The sequence below is a fragment of the Rhipicephalus microplus genome, unplaced genomic scaffold (genome assembly GCF_043290135.1).
Source record: "Rhipicephalus microplus isolate Deutch F79 unplaced genomic scaffold, USDA_Rmic scaffold_12, whole genome shotgun sequence".
NCBI classification, from domain to species: Eukaryota; Metazoa; Arthropoda; class Arachnida; order Ixodida; family Ixodidae; genus Rhipicephalus; species Rhipicephalus microplus.
Genome location: NW_027464585.1, coordinates 15887722 through 15904421, shown reverse-complemented (window position 1 = coordinate 15904421; position 16700 = coordinate 15887722).

Sequence of the window (16700 nt, the reverse complement as noted above, 5' to 3'; positions counted from 1 at the left end):
GATGAAGCTTGCATGTAGCAATGGGCCTATTTTTGTCCAGGCAATCACCCAGCAGGAGACTGAAAGTACTGCTTCTATGAGCACAGCTATAGGTCACAAACCAGCAGAACTAGCTGCATTTTTAATTGTACCATATTCAAACTCATGTTAACTGTTAATGCTATAACTGTCCCACTGTTTTGAGTTAAAATGTACCTTATAGTAAACGCCACAGCTCTAGAAAAAAAAGTTGCTTATAAGGAACATAAATGACTGAAGAACATAACCTAATGCACACTACAATGAAGTTTTCAATTCAAAATATGTATACATGGCTCAATTGACTCCAATATATAAGAATCATGACAATTACTTGAGCCTGGAATTCTGCCCTGGCCTATAGCAAATTAAGTTGCCATGTAAATAACAAATATCAACTTTTATGTATATGAAACAAATTTTAATTGAAAGAACAATGTTCCAACACTCTCCCAAATTGTAGTTGTACAACCAATTGGACCAACAAGCACACCATTTGGGATGCCAATTGGGAGGCCAATTGGAATGCACTGTTCCAATGGTTTTCCAATTGGAATGTGGGCAGCCAATTGGACTAACAAGCATTCCAATTGGAGATCAAATGGTCAGCGGTGAACCAATTGGACTGGCCAATTGGAACTATAAGGTCCAATTGGTCTTTCCTATTGAAGTTCAGCATTCCAGTTGGCTTCCAATTAATGCCATTTGGGACCAATTCATGGGAACTGGTATGACCAGTTGGACCCATTCACTTTTTTTGACTGGGATGCAATGGTCCAGCTACTTGCCGAGTCCTGTCAGAGTGTTTTATACTGTATTGGAGGTACGTACATTGTTTCTGTATTATGGTGTTCTTTCTAGACTTTTTGATCTTGCCAATGTAAGTGGGAGTGGCAACAAGTGCAAAGAACTTAATTGATTCATCACAGGACATGTGATCAGAGGCAAAGAAAAAAATTACTTAAAAAAGGCTTGAGGGAAGCCTTTCCCCTGCGCAGTCAAAGTCAGTAGTTGTCGTACAAGCATGTTCTGAACGCTGTTAACACATCGACGTTTTAAGCAAAGCGTGAATTTAAATGAAAAACACTGAAATATGCATCCATTGTTTTTTACCCTCTACAGAACGTCCCACACTTATCTACATCCTGTTCACATCAGCGTGATTCAACTGACACTCCATCGCTACTATGGTATTGCGTTAGTTATATTTTAAGTGTACAGTTCAATTTAAGACAAGCAATTTTAAACAAACAGATTAAAATAAGAAGAAACTGTACAAGTCGGACAAATATACCGTACATTGCGAATAATAATCTGTTGTTGTAATCATTTAGTAAATGCGGAAGTTTATTACAATCCATTTGCCGAATGTAACCAGTCTGACAATGAAGAACAGTATGTCGCAGCTTTTGTATAATACCGTATTTTCTCGCATATAACCCGCCCTCGCATATAACCCGCTCCCCTAACTTTGAACTCCCCGAAAAAAGAAAAAAAATCCTCGCGTATAACCCGCATGCTTAGCTTAAAAAAAACTGTTTTGGGAAGTCACAGTCACAATCTCGTTTACAAAAGAACTTTATTTCGAAGCGATCGCCGCAACGTTGACGGCGCCGATTCCCGTTCCTTCAATCATCGCCCGACTCGCCGCTGTCGCTGCTGCCATCCGAGGCTTCGTCGCCGCTCTCGAAGACGCAATCATCTTCGGTGCCATCCAAGCAATTGCTGATGGCGCACTTTTTGAAACTCTTGCGCACCATGTCGGCCGGAATCGCCCCCCACGCATCCACGATCCACTGGCACAGCAGCGCAATGTCTGGCCTCCGCACGCGCCCCGTCGGTGTGAGGGCGTAAAGGCCGTCGGCCATCCACTCGGCATACAGCCGCTTCACGTGCGCCTTGAACGGCTTATTGAGGCACACGTCCAGTGGCTGTAGCATGGAAGTCATGCCACCGGGTATGATCACGAGGTCGGTGCGGTGGTCAGCGAGGCGCGCTTTCACTGCGTCAGTGCAGTGGCCTCGAAACGAGTCCAACACCAGCACCGACCGCCGTGCCAACATGGCGCCCGGCCTCTTCTCCCAGATCGTGCGAAGCCAGTCACAGACGAGGTCACCATTCATCCACGCGTTATCTTCGGTTCGCACAACAATCCCTGGTGGCAGTGGAGTGCTGGGTAGCGTTTTGCGCTTGAAGATTACATACGGGCGCAGTTTGGTACCGTCCGCCAAAGCGCACAACATTACTGTGCAGCGACATCTGTAGTCACTACCGCCTTGGTCGTTTATCCTTACCGCCGCTAACGTCGAAATCCATACGAAGGCGCGAAGTACTGTGGCGACAGCTGCAGACTCACACCTTTCCTTCTCCTTACATTCTTCACCTCATGTACCCTTCTCTTTACCCGTCCTCCTCCTGTAAATATTGCTCCGCACAGAAAGCAAATCTTAATCATATCATGTGGGGGTGCCCTAAGCACCCCCCTCCACCGTCCCTTCGAAAACTAATTAGTAATGAGGAGCAGTGGGAGGCTGCCATGCGCAGCTTGAAACCCGACGTCCAGGAGGCCATCCTGGGTTGGGCAGAGAGGGTTGCGGAGGACTATCGAGCGTAGCAATCTCTCCTCATCTCTCTTCCATTGCACCTTTCCTTTACAAAGGAAAAATAAAGTTTATACCTACCTACTGTGCAGCGTAGTTTGGTGTTTCCGCCCGTCAGTACGCTTACAGATTTCGAGCCCTTTTTCTGCAGAGTGGTGTCCATGGGCATCTCGAAGTACACGGGCGTTTGATCGGCATTTCCCACCTGGGAGAGCAAGTAGTTGTGCTCCTTCCGCAGCCCGATGACGTAACGTTGATAGCTCAACTTATCCTCGTAGGCGTTGGGAAGCCGCTGGCACATAGTCGTTCGCCGCCGCATCGAAAATCCGTGCCTGGCCATGAATCGCTGGAGCCATCCACGGCTCGCACGAAACTCGCGTGAGATGTTCATCTCGCGGGCCAACCTCAGCGCTTCCATCTGCGCCATCTCCGTTGACACAGCGTGGCCGCGACTCCTCCGCTCCTCAATAAATTTGACAAGCTGCGTCTCAAGAAGGGGGTACGCACCAGTCTTCGGGCCGCGAAATGCTCGCTTCTGCTTGTGTGCACTTTCGAGAGAGGCCTTTTTTTTTCGCCAGTCGCGAATGCAGGACTCGTCGACATCGTGCCTCCTCGCAGCAGCTCTGTTGCCGATTTCTTCCGCAGCAGCTATAATCGCGAGTTTTTCTTTCGCGGTGAAAGATTGTCGCCGAGACCCACTCATGGTGCCTCACCAGACAAAGCTGACCAACGGTGCAAACTGGCCACACCTGACTCTGAGACAGACGCTGTCAAATCGCTGTTGTGACGCTGTTGACCAAATCAAACAAAGCACGCAAAAAGTGAATAAACACGCTACGGACGGGATCTGTCTATGGCCTATGTTGGCTTTTATTGGCTTTGCACCAGACGATGCCGATGGGGATGCGGACTGCACGGCAGGCTATGCATTGCCGTGAAGCCGACCTCTGCTTCCGGATTATTCGCAGATAACCCGCACCCCCACTTTTCAGGCGATTTTTTTCAATTTTTGGTGCGGGTTATATGCGAGAAAATACGGTATATGATTAGCTTTGGGAATAGTAAATTTTAAATTCGAAGTGGATAGGAAGTTTTCTAGAATTGTGAATCAAACTTGACTGGTGTATTCACATATCAAGAAAGGTGAGCTAGTTGATGAGCCCACTAATCTGCACAATATTATTTTTAAATGTGCAAATTTGATTATTTTGAATCTAAGAAAATGGAAGCAACTTTGAATGATAGTAGGATTTAACTTTCAGTAGAATGCTAGTGGTATACTGCAAATTATGTTCTGTTTTAAAGGAGACTATATTTGCAGCATATAAGTGTGTATAACTATTGTTTAAACTTTAAAAATGATCAATCGATGAGAGGGTCATATGTTCCTCAAAGTAGGCCTTTGTGGTAGTGCAGATTTTCCCTGAAAATATGGCTTCATAGATCAGCACTGCACTGCACTGAAACCACCTTTATCAGGAGAGTTACATGCAAACTAATACACACCTATTCGTTAATTTAAAATACTCTGAAACTGTTTAATATCTATATTTGAATCAAGGCGAATTTGAATACTGTTGTAATAATTCGAAATTCTCTAATATTCACACAACCCTACATATCGCAATTCTTTTATTTATTTATTTATTTATTTAGGTACCCTCAGGGCCAGAGGCATTAGAGAGGGGAGTGGGTCACAATAGTTACAAACATAATATAAAACAGAGCAAAAAAAAAGAAAAAGGTATAAACACAACAAAACCAGGAAAATGCAATGTATTTCAGTGTTACACGTTATACAATGTTAGCTAAAGCAGTTTTAAAAAGTTGGTGGTCCGAGATTGTTGCCGTCAGTGCGGGTAGGTGGTTCCATCATCATCATCATCATTTATTTTTCCCTTAAAGGCCCCTCTCGGGGTATTACATAGGGGGGGGAGGTTACATAAAGAGTTACAAAACATATCGGATCACAATACTGAAACATAACAAAAAAAATGTTACAATTTGAATCGGGCATATAAAGGCGAAAAGAAAGAACAGTGTAAAAGAATTTTACAGCGTAAGATGATCAGTGAGCAACTGCTTAAACGCAATAGGGTTTCGCTCAACGACAACACAGTCTGGCAAAGTGTTCCATTCTGCAATGGCTGTTGGCAAAAAAGATTGATTAAAAGAAGACGTAGAACCGTGCAAACGCTGGACGCTGCACGAGTTAAAAAGGCGACGAGATGTACGGCTTGGCGGGATAAAGAGTTTACCGTGAAGATGTGGGAAGTTGTAGTAAAGCCTATGGAACAAGCACAGCCTTGCAATCTTCCGACGGAACGACAATGACTCGAGTCCCAATGATGACTTTATGGCACTGATGCTTTCATCACGGCCATACCTAGAAGAGATGAATCTGGCCGCACGGTGCTGTATAGATTCTAAAGTGTTAATGAGGTATGCTTGATGAGGGCTCCAAATAGCTGAGGCATATTCAAGCTTACTTCGTATAAATGTTTCGTAAGCCAGTTTTCGCGTGGATGAGGGACACAAGGAAAGGGAACGTCTGATGTAACCAAGTGATTTAGTAGTGTCGGCTGATAATTTGGTGATATGATCGGACCATGTCAATTTTTTGTTTATTGTGACACCAAGATAACGATAAGATTCGACGAGAGACAAAGCTATCGAGTTTAAGGAATACGTGTAATTACTGTTGGAGCGCTGACGGGATATCTGCATAACTTTACATTTCGAAATATTGAGTTTCATTAATGAATTGGAACACCAGGATTCGATTTGATGTAAGTCGCTTTGAATGATTTCATGGTCAGTTCGGTGTGCGATGCGACGATAAAGAACACAGTCATCTGCAAAAAGTCGAATAGAAGATGAAATGCCATTAGGAAGGTCGTTTATGAAGATGAGAAAGAGCAGAGGACCAAGAACGGATCCCTGTGGTACTCCAGAAATCACGTTAGTAGTGGCTGGACAGTGATTACCGACAACCGTGTATTGGAGACGATTGGTCAGGAAGCATCGGATCCATGACAACGCTAGGGGGTCCAGCTGTAGGCATGAGAGCTTGGCCAGAAGTCGCTGATGGGGGACACAGTCAAAAGCTTTCGCAAAATCAAGATAAATGACGTCAGTTTGAAAGGATGAGTCTAAGTTTAAGTGAAGCTCGGTAACAAATTCAAAGAGCTGAGTATCACATGATAGGTTAGGCCGAAAGCCATGTTGATTGGGGAAAAAGAAGGAATGATTACCTAGATGACATGCTATTTGTGAGTATATTATATGTTCTAGGAGTTTGCAGGCAATGCTTGTAAGCGAAATGGGACGATAGTTGGAGGGATCCGAGCGGCTGCCAGACTTGTATACAGGTACTACTTTATTAATCTTCCAGTCCGTCGGAAGTGAACTGTCAGTGATTGACTGCGTGAAAATTATTTCTAATATAGAACTAGAGAACACTTTCGTGCCTTTTAGTATTTTGGCTGTAATACCACCATGTCCTGGGGCACTAGAAATCTTCATTTTTTCAATGAGCCTCAAGATTCCTTGAGAAGTAATGATTATAGGAGGCATATCGGAAAGAGAAAGGTTGGGCAAATCAGTCGTTTAGTGTGGGTTCATTAGTGAAAACAGATGAAAAGTACGAGTTGATAACATCTGATCGCTCATCAATTGGCACATTGGAACCATCAGGGTAACTCAAAGAAATGTTATTGGAGCTTTTACTAGGTGTGAGGATTTTCCAGAATTTTTTAGGGTTGACACGCATAATGGTCTGCAAGTCGTGGTGGAAGAACTTCTTTTTGGATTGCCCCGCCACGGTGGTCTAGTGGCTAAGGTACTCGGCTGCTGACCCGCAGGTCGCGGGATCAAATCCCGGCTGCGGCGGCTGCATTTCCGATGGAGGCGGAAATGTTGTAGGCCCGTGTACTCAGATTTGGGTGCACGTTAAAGAACTCCAGGTGGTCAAAATTTCCGGAGCCCTCCACTACACGTCTCTCATAATCAAATAGTGGTTTTGGGACGTTAAACCCCACAAATCAATCAATTCTTTTTGGATTGTCTCAAAGCAGAAGTATATTGACGCAGACTCGTAAAATACTTTTCCCACTTTGAGGAAGTTACCGATTGCTTCGCATCGCGGAAAAGACGCTGTGATGTACGCGGTATGAATGACTGGGAAAAGGAGTTAGTTCTGCAGGACAGCAAGCCGACTTTATGGACATGATTTATGCGAGCTGAAATGTACCGAGGAGGCAGAATGAGTTCGTTTCGTAGCTGGCTGTGATAGAAAAGCTTATGGAAAAGACAGAGGCGAAGGATTTTCCTACGAGATGATAAGGAAGGTAATCCGAGGCTGGATTTCATAGTGCTTATGCTGGCAGTCCGGTTGTAGTTGGAGAGTATAAAACGAACAGAGTTATTTTGAACCATTTCAAGTGAGTGTCATATTTTCTTTGTTAGGATCCCAAACTGATGCAGCATACTGCAGTTTGGAGCGGATAAGCGTCTTGTAGAGAGTTAGTTTTAGTGTTGAAGGAGCCTGTGAGAAATTTCGACGTACATAGCCGAGCATGCGATTAGCGTTATTAATTACGTACGTGGTATGCACGGACCAAGTGAGGTCGGTAGTAATATGTATTCAGAGATATTTGTAAGTGCTGACAGATTCCAGTGGAGCATCGTTCAGATAGTAAGTGGGCAATATACGGTTAATTCTAGATACGCAAAGGAACTTGCATTTGCCAGTGTTGAGTTCCATGACCCATGTTTTACACCACACAGAAATAGCGTTAAGATCGGATTGAAGGGTTAATAGGTCATTGTCATTAGATATTTCATGAAAGAGGACGCAGTCATCGGCAAACAAGTTAATGTGAGAAGTAACAGATAAAGATGAGTCGTTAATGTAAATAAGGAAGAGCAGGGGAGCCAGGATCGTTAGCTAAAACAAACTGAGCGCGGTTAGAAAGGAAACATTCAAGCCAAAATAAAAGTTTCGGATCAAGATTAAGATTTTGTAGTTTGTGAAGTAACAACTTGTGACATACTTTATCGAAAGCTTTGAAAAAGTCTAAAAAAATGCAATCAGCGATGGATGAATGATCAAGAATGATGTTTAATCCATGGGTGAAAGATGCAAGTTGAGTCTCGCATGAATAGTTTTTTCTGAAACCGTGTTGACACTTGGAAAAAAACGAGTTAGATTCGAGAAAACCGGCCAGTTTGGAATATAATATGTGTTTAGTATTTTACAAGGTATGCTGATTAGCGAGATAGGCCGGTAGTTAGACGGTGAATGTTTGTTACCAGTTTTAAACAGTGCAGTTATCTTTCCAATCTTAAAGTCGACTGGGAGACAGTTTTCATGAAGCGATTGTTCAAATATCTTCGTTAGTATGATTGAACAATAAGAGCTGGTGTTTTTCAAAAATTTAGGACTGATCGTATCACACCCAGGAGACGAGAAAGGCTTTAAGGACTTGATTACACTTTCAACTTCAACGTAGTCAATAATAATAGGAGGCATGGGTGGGTAGTCACAATGGGGGGTGGTCGGAACAGGGGCGTCTGTAGTTGCTGAGAATTTTCTGGAAAAAGCATCATTAAGCACTTCTGCACACAAATGGGGGGGAATGGTGTTTCCAGCACTGTCAATCAAGGTTAACATTTCGCTATCTTTAGGGTTAATAACGCGCCAAAATTTCTTAGGATTAGTTAGTAACATATTCGGAAGCGTGGTGTTAAAATAGCAATATTTAGCATTTTTTAGGGCGGTGGTGTACTCTTGGGAGGCTTTTTTGTAATCGTCCCATCAAAAGATGCAGGAGGATTTTTTCGCAGCCTTGTAAATACGATGCTTTTTGTTTAGGAGACGCTTAATCTGTATATTGAACCATGGTGCATTTTAGTTGGATGTGACAGTGCGAACAGGAATGTGTTTATTTGTTAGTTGTTTCACCTTATCTACAAAAACGTCCCAGTTAGTTTGAACACTGCGACTATCAAACGTGGAGAGGAAACTATCAAGAAATGTGCAAAGTTCATTATTAATGGAGACAAAATCGGCTTTATCATAGTCATGAATTGTTTTAACCGTTTTTACACGCTTGGGACAGGATGCGTGGATGTTGAACGATAGCAGAGTATGATCGCTTAAACCTGGCAGATGGGTAATGTTCGAAACAAAATCGGAGTGGGACGAAAGCACAAGGTCTAGTGTGTTAGCTACCGACGCAGTAGTTCTGGTACGTTGCTTTACTAATTGTGACAAGGAAAAAACAGAAAACAAATTTAAGAAATCATTTGCGAATGTGGAAAAGGGGCAGATGGTAGGTGGTTCTTTAGCCACTAGACCAAAGGGCCCTGCCACAGTGGTCTAGTGGCTAAGGTTCTTGGCTGCTGACCTGCAGGTGGCGGGATCGATCCCTGGCTGTTTCAGCTGCATTTCTGATTGAGGCGAAAATTCTGCAGGACCGTGTGCTCAGTTTTGGGTGCATGTTAAAGAACCCCAGGTGGTCAAAACTACCTGAGCCCTCTGCTACGGCGTCTCTTGTAATCATATGGTGGTTTTGGGGCATTAAACCCCTAATATAATCAATTTGCCTCCATAGGAAAAATATGTAACATTGAGGTAAAACAATTCAGTGGCGCTGCTTCACCGTGCTGAAGTCGGTTCTTCAGAGTTCATCTTTCATTGGTGCAGCTTGCGCAGCAGAGAGGGGCATGGGCACACTTACGAACAGTAAATTGTCATCGAAAGACGAGAGACTCTCGTTACTGTGGAATATGAGTAGCTGTCTTCCATGCCAGTAGGGACAGAGTCCGGTGCAGGTGTTTGGACAGCATGTGTGGAGTGGGGATGTTATGAAGTCAAGAAGTGGCGTAGTGTTAACCCTGGTTTGTGGCTCTTATGAAGGCCATAAAATCTCAACAAAGAGCCATATAGTATGTATATGAAGTGCAAATAGTGCTCTTGACTCCAGATGGTTCCTAAAAAATGCCAGATAACTTGTTTAGTTATCGTTTATTCCGGGTAGGGGGGTCTTTTGCAAGCTTAAAGTATTCGAGGTTATCCAGAAGAGTTCCTGCCTTGTTTTCATGAGATTTTCGATTGATTATCATGGTTGAGTTTGTCTGCTGGGGAGATGGTTATTGTGGGGACTATTCAAAGCTCTTGAATTGCTGCTTTTTCAGATTTTGCGATGTTGTCCTGTAATTGCATTGGTAGCTTTGAAGGAATCCCGCTGCATGGTTCACATGGATCCTTGAAAGTCCTTGAATTTTAAAATTCCACTTTCAAGGGCTTCAAAAGCCACGAATAATGTTTTACTTGAACACCTTTTAGCTCCATCTATAGCACCTAATTTTTCTAGTTTTCTTTGTTTCTTAGGGACAATCATTGAAGGAACATAGCCAAACCTCTCCAGATAATGATAGTTTTTGGTAAGCACGTTCTTCCGAATACTTTTGTAGCACCTGGTAAAACAGCTGGAGATGCGTTCCCTACTCACTAATGACAGATTATTGGTGAGAGAAATGCACTGAAAGTTGCATGGCTAATCGGTTTAAATATACTTGCCGGTGTAATTCTTGTGTGTTTAGAAATAAAAGTGGGGTAAATGGCGGCTGCACGTCAGGGGGAGACTGGAGAGAAAAGAGTTGTCGCTACGTACATAAAAAAAGTGTAGTGGCTTTGATGCTGCTGTCAGCAACTGGTCTCATTAGGAGAATTTGTAAGTTGCCTTCCAATCCTTGCCAATCTAAATTTTTTGTTGTCTGAATTTTTTTAGTGTTGCTTTTTTATATGTTCAGGGTGGGCATCTTTCATTGGGATGGACATTCTGTGACCACTCATTTACCACCTCTTGTTCACTTATTCATAGCATTTGTCATTGCTTATAGACATTCTGAAACCACTCGTTAACAACCCTTGTTCACATTAGAGCATGCTTTATGTCTTGAATACTAGAAGTGAACAGATATGTCTGTGCACAATGCCTGAAAATGCAATTTTCAATAATTGTGGCTTACTGGCGTTGAGTATCAAGACTTGGTGACTCTGGACCCCATGAGTCTGCATCATGCTATATCATATGATGGTTTTGGGACGTTAAACCCAGATGTCAATCAATCAATCTATCAATTTCTCCTCAATACTACAGTACGTAGTAAAAAGCTAATAGAGTAGTGTACAGCACAACTGCGACATAGACAACGCAGCAGGCAGCAACATGATAAAGCATGCGACGCCTTGAGAAAGTGGAAATTGTGTTTGACCAAACGCAGACCTCAAATTTCGAATACCGCCCCGCCATGGTGGTCTAGTGGCTAAGGTACTCGGCTGCTGACCCGCAGGGCACGGGTTCAAATCCCGGCTGCGGCGGCTGCATTTCCGATGGAGGCGGAAATGTTGTAGGCCCGTGTGCTCAGATTTGGGTGCACGTTAAAGAACCCCAGGTGGTCAAAATTTCCGGAGCCCTCCACTACGGCGTCTCTCATAATCATATGGTGGTTTTGGGACGTTAAACCCCACATATCAATCAATCAAATTTCGAATACCACCTACAAGGCTTGCAACGCCGTGATAAGCCAAGATGTTGAAGGCTTAGAAGGTGGTCACCTCTCACTACTTGAACAGTTCCTCCGCACGCACAAGTTATTTGCATAGATAGATATATAAGCACACAGAAAAAAAAAAGACGGAGAGCAAGCTGGCAACTGCAACACGAGTGTCCTACAGAATGTTTCCTAACAGGGAAATGGCAAAGGCCTCGCATGATGGAAAAAAAAGTGTGCAGACCTTGTGTGCCTCGGTCTGGTCCCTTTCTTTTTATCGTTCATTCACTGGGCAGTAGGTAAGTTATTATGTCGTTCTAGTTGATGAATCTGCAAATGATTACCTCCTTCAGAGGCTCATGAACATTCACATTAGGTACTGTGATGCATCTCAAGAAATAACAGACAGGTATTTCACGTTCATTTTTATGGGCTGTGCATGAGCAGTTGACATCGAAGATAAATTGTTGATGGCGCTGGCGCTATTACCACTTGTTTAGATTCTGCTAGTTTTTAAAGATGAATCAAAGGTTAATTTGAAATTTTTTAGGGGTTTTCAGAGGAACCTGTAAGAGTACTATCAATTACATTGTTATGATTTTAACATTTGAGGTCTGCATATTGTGGACAACGCCTACAGAGCATGTGTAACTGCTAACAAGTGGAGCTAGGATTGGGAAGGCCTTAAGTGCATTAATTCACCGGTGAGTGGAATTCTTACTTGTAATCAAGAAGACAACATTCCCCCTCAGTACTGTTTCCTATAGCTGGGTTGAAAATGTTCAAGTAATTGAGCGAGCCCTTTCTCTCTGGCTTGATGTTAGTCTGACGCCTCTCCCTGTATTATCGAGAAATGTGCACCAAGGAAAACCAGTGTTTAGCAAGTATGAAGGATGTTTTGAATGCCCTCAAGTTCCCTGCGTGCTGAGCTGGTGAGAAAGAGGTGGCATTAAGTGCCAAAATTCAATATGACTAACTGTAGGAATGCCGAAATTTAGTACACCAAAAAATTCAAAAAGCCAAATATACAAGAAACCGAAAGTTTAAAATGCCGAAAAGTCAAAATGGTAAAACATCCATTTGTGAAACATCAAAATGTCTCTACCATCTTGCTGTAATGGAAGATGAAGTATTTTGCCTAAAGAGAGGCTCCGTTAGTGTTGCAAATTAGACACACTCTTTTACCCTCATTTCCAATAGTCGTTTCTTTTGACATATAGTTCAAGCCTTTGAACAAAAAGGGGGAAAAAGGTATATTTCAGCATATTATAACAGAGTTATTCATTGTTTATAATAGACAGGTTGTGTGCAATTCCTCATCGAAAAATTTCAAACTTCGTCATTGTTCAGATTTCCCAGAGCAGCTATCGAGCGATCTTTTTTTGCGTAACCTTTGTTTTTCGCTCATACAGATGAAGCAAAGAGAGGGGGAGACCAGTCTTACCAGACTACTCTATTGGCTTAACTGTGCGTTTCACCTGCTATTGAGGGGTGAAACTACAAGCGTGCTGCCACTCTCGTCTGGAGCAAGTGCAACATTGTGGCCGAGAAAGCGCAGGGAATTTTATCATAGCTTGCGCTCGGCTTCCTTGGCTCGCGTTTCGCAGGTGTTACCCTCACACTGCCTGTATTCTTGAATGCGATCAGTGTTCTTGACTCGCCACTTCGTCAGTGTCACTGGTCTTTCACTGCGGACGCTTGCATTCGGCTTCCCTTGCTTGCGCCGCGTCAGTGTCGACGTTGTCATTCGCGAACACGATCGGCTTTGCTAACCTTCGCAATGCTGGCGACAGCTGGGAAAAATACGCACGCACTAGCATAAAGTATGTCGCGGTGGCCTCCCGCCAGTCGGAACGATCGCGAGGTAGGCAGCAGCATGCTGTCCACATTTTCAGTGCCACGATATTCTCGAGGCGCGCGCAACTTGCACACCCGCCGGCTCGCGGCTTTTTCTCGCCGGCCGATAGAGAGGTGGCGCAGATGAGATGATGCCCACGTAAGAAGTGGACTCGAGCATTGCGAGCGGTGGAGAGGGTAAAGCGAGAGAGATGACACATGGCGAGCGCGCAGCAGGGGAGGGAGAAAGACGTCACCGCACACTGCTAGCAGGGCGTAATGGTGCATTCAGACGACGGACCGAACCCCGATGTGGCGGGACGGACGGCGCGTCACGTGACCTCACATCAGCGATTCCCCTCGTCCGCGACTCGTCCGCGAGGCTCGCGGACGGATGAACGCAACCTGTTTCTCACATCGGGATTCTGGCGGGGGAAAGCCGATACTTCAGCGTATTAGCTCGGGGTTTCTGGCAACCAGTACACTTTTCGTCTGCTCGCGGCATGTCCTCCATGGCTCGCGAATAGCTGCATGACTGGTCAGCATCATCTACGCTTGAGCATGGTTTACTTAGTTTCCGGGGGCTTCGTTCTCAGGTTATTAAATACGCAGAAATCACTTTTGGTGGTTCGGGAAATGTCGCCACCATCGTTTGACACGCGAGATTCTTAGCCGTCATGATGGTGAAATATTCTAACTTCTGCAACCGGCAACGTGCCGCTTCTAAAAAAAGGATGGAAGACGCGTTCAGAAGTTCTACAAGTGGGGAACAATGTAGTTGAAAGAACATTCTGCCAGCAACTCCCTTTTCTCCTGAAAGAATAATACTCCTCGTTCATTAGTCACATCGCGACAGACATCGCAGTAGCGTCGCTTCTTGCGGGCATCCATGTTGAATACTCTCAAACCGGTCTGCTTTCAGCGCACGCAGGTGAGCGTCGAACCTGCTGTCGAGGGTAATCCGGCTGTTTTCCCCTAGGACACCGTCCGTCGTGTGGATGCGCCTGCAGGCGGACCATCCGCGGATTAGCTGTCCGCGTCCACGACAAATCCGGATTCGGTCCGTCGTCTGAATGCACCATAAGCAACTTGGCACCGCTTTATTTTTGGGGGCGAGTGAGCGGTGTGGACGGAGGGACAGTGTTACACGAGCTAGTCGAAGAGCTGCTTTGCATTTGATAATCGTCGTCTTACTTGCGCACATTTCCGTCCTTAAAAACCCGGCTCCGGCCACTTTCCTGTCAGGAAATGTCACACGGATAACGTGTGTGTCATTCGTGACCGCAAACTACCAAAACTGTGGTATAGGGCGAGGAAAGTACTCGAAGTAGATGGCTATTACTGATGTGTAGCACAAACACTGGCGTCTGCTTTGTGCACTGGAGTGCCCTCATCACCATTGTACTTTAAGTCCTCACCAAAACAGCGGCCGCAACGGCCAACTCAACAAATACGCACTCCCCCGTTGATGGCGATGTGATGCAACAGGCCGCATCTTCTTTTTCATGTAGCTAATGTGGTGGGAAAAGAGCTCTATCAGTGGGTGCCGGCCATCACACAGTTACCACAGTTCATCTCTCCTAACAAACATCTTGTTATAGGGCATGGTAGTGGCCATTTTCATTGGTTTGGCCTGATGTACGAGCTATTTTGCCTTTGTGCCAAGCTGTGTCCCTTGTTGAATCCCTACTGTGGTGAGTGTAAGTTCACCTTGTCCCTGGCCAAACAGAGCTTCGGCAGGCTATCTCAAGTAACAACAGAACCACAATAGTTATGGGTAGCAGAAATCGGGCCATAATAATGCATATCACTACCACCAGTATTATTAGGACGCCGGATTTAGGGCAGACGCATCACATACACAGTGCTAGAGACGTATTGTCTTGTTGACACACAGGTCCGTTGGCCATGCATGGTGGGGATTAACTCCCCTACCTGTGCGTGACAGGCAAGCATCGGAAATGCATCAAACGCACGGCCGTGCCTATTCCTTCAGGATTTCCGCTTGTTAACAAACACAGAAAATAGTCTCTTTCCAGCGAAGATGAATTTTAATTCTAAAAAATCTCCACATCCTCATCAAGTGAATAATGAGTGTATTAAACGTTGGGATTTTACAGTGTTATTGTAAATTATCCGTGACATTCACCCATCATGCATTTAAAAGAGTGACAAAGTGGTAATCGATGTAATCGGTGATGCGCATCTGCACGTTTGCCTTGCAGTGAGTCAATCAATTTCGCACGCAGCTTGCAAAGCAACTCTACTTCGGCTTCAGCATTCTCCTGGCAAGAGAAGTTGCGTGCGGAGATGTCCAGCGTCGATACTTTCTAAAGACAACGACAACAATTGCGTAGTGTAGTGGAGCCTCTCCGCTACGCAGCCGCAGCATGGCCAGCACGTGAGGAAAAAGGAGGAGCGTCTCCACGTTGAGAGAAGCAGATCGGCATTTGAGAGAAAACCAACATTCTACGGCAGCTTTTTTTTTTTTTTTGCTCTCTTCGCACGTCGTTGAAAGGAGAAGGGCTACATGGCAGGGACAGAAAAGGGGGAAGCATGGCATTGGCGCGCGAGAGACCTCTCTTTCCTCCTCCTCAAGGCACAGAGCCGTGCTCCCGCAAGGGGCAAGGGTTGCAGAAGATAATGCCTTTTTTCCTTCCTTCAACCCACGAAGAAAGGAAAGATAGGAGAGGCCCTGGCGTCAATCGTTGTGAAGCCGGGATAAAGCCAGAAGTCGGTCATATTGACTGCGCAAATTCTCCTCTGTTACATTCGAATGTAAAGCAGAAGGCACGACTCTCTCTCAGGCTCGGAAAGCACGTGAGCTGTGCAGCGCACATGTCGTGATGATCCGAAACTAATGGAACGGGGCTCAACACTCTGGGCCAGCGCGACACCTTCAGCGAAATCATTTTGTCCTAGTATTAACAGCAAGTAACAACTCACCGACAACGAAGCAAGTACAAGAGAACGCGCACTAGATGCATTGACAACGGTGTGTGTTTTCACGTCATTAATTCAGCAACTGTACAGACAACATGATCGGTCGTGCGCCTTCTACGGTTGCATTCCGCCACGCGGCCTATGCAGCGTCTGGCCACTGTGTCGGTGTTTCGTGTGAAACTCATCGGCGTCAGTATTCTGCGACGATGGTGACTTTGAGCACGGTGCAAGTGACACTTGAACGCGGTTGCTGTTACGTTGAGATTACATGCAATGCTTGGGGAGAGTATACGAAGCGGATGAGGAAAGGTGTTTTAATATGCACATGCAAGTTGTTACTGTACACACACATGAAACTACGTATGTGTGCATGGTCCTCATTGCGTCTTGCTGGGCTCAACAGCGTCGTGCGCTGTCACAAGCGGGAGCACTGCCCAACCGTTACTGACCTGCAAGGCGTTCGTTGTCCTTCCGCTTTGTCATGGTGCCTAATGCAATTTCGCTGAACACCAATTGCTTCATCCGCGTCATGTATTGGCCCACCGGCTCTAAAGGACGATACATTCAAGCAGGCTATGACAATTTATACCATACACTTCGACTTCGCTTATTTTATTGTTAGCTTATTCCCTCCCTTCCCCCGTTTGCATGCTCTTTAAAAATAGCATCGAGTTTCCCTGCTGAAACATAATAGTTTCATCGACGCTCTTTTTTCAACTCTTACGCTAAGTTGAACCTTAA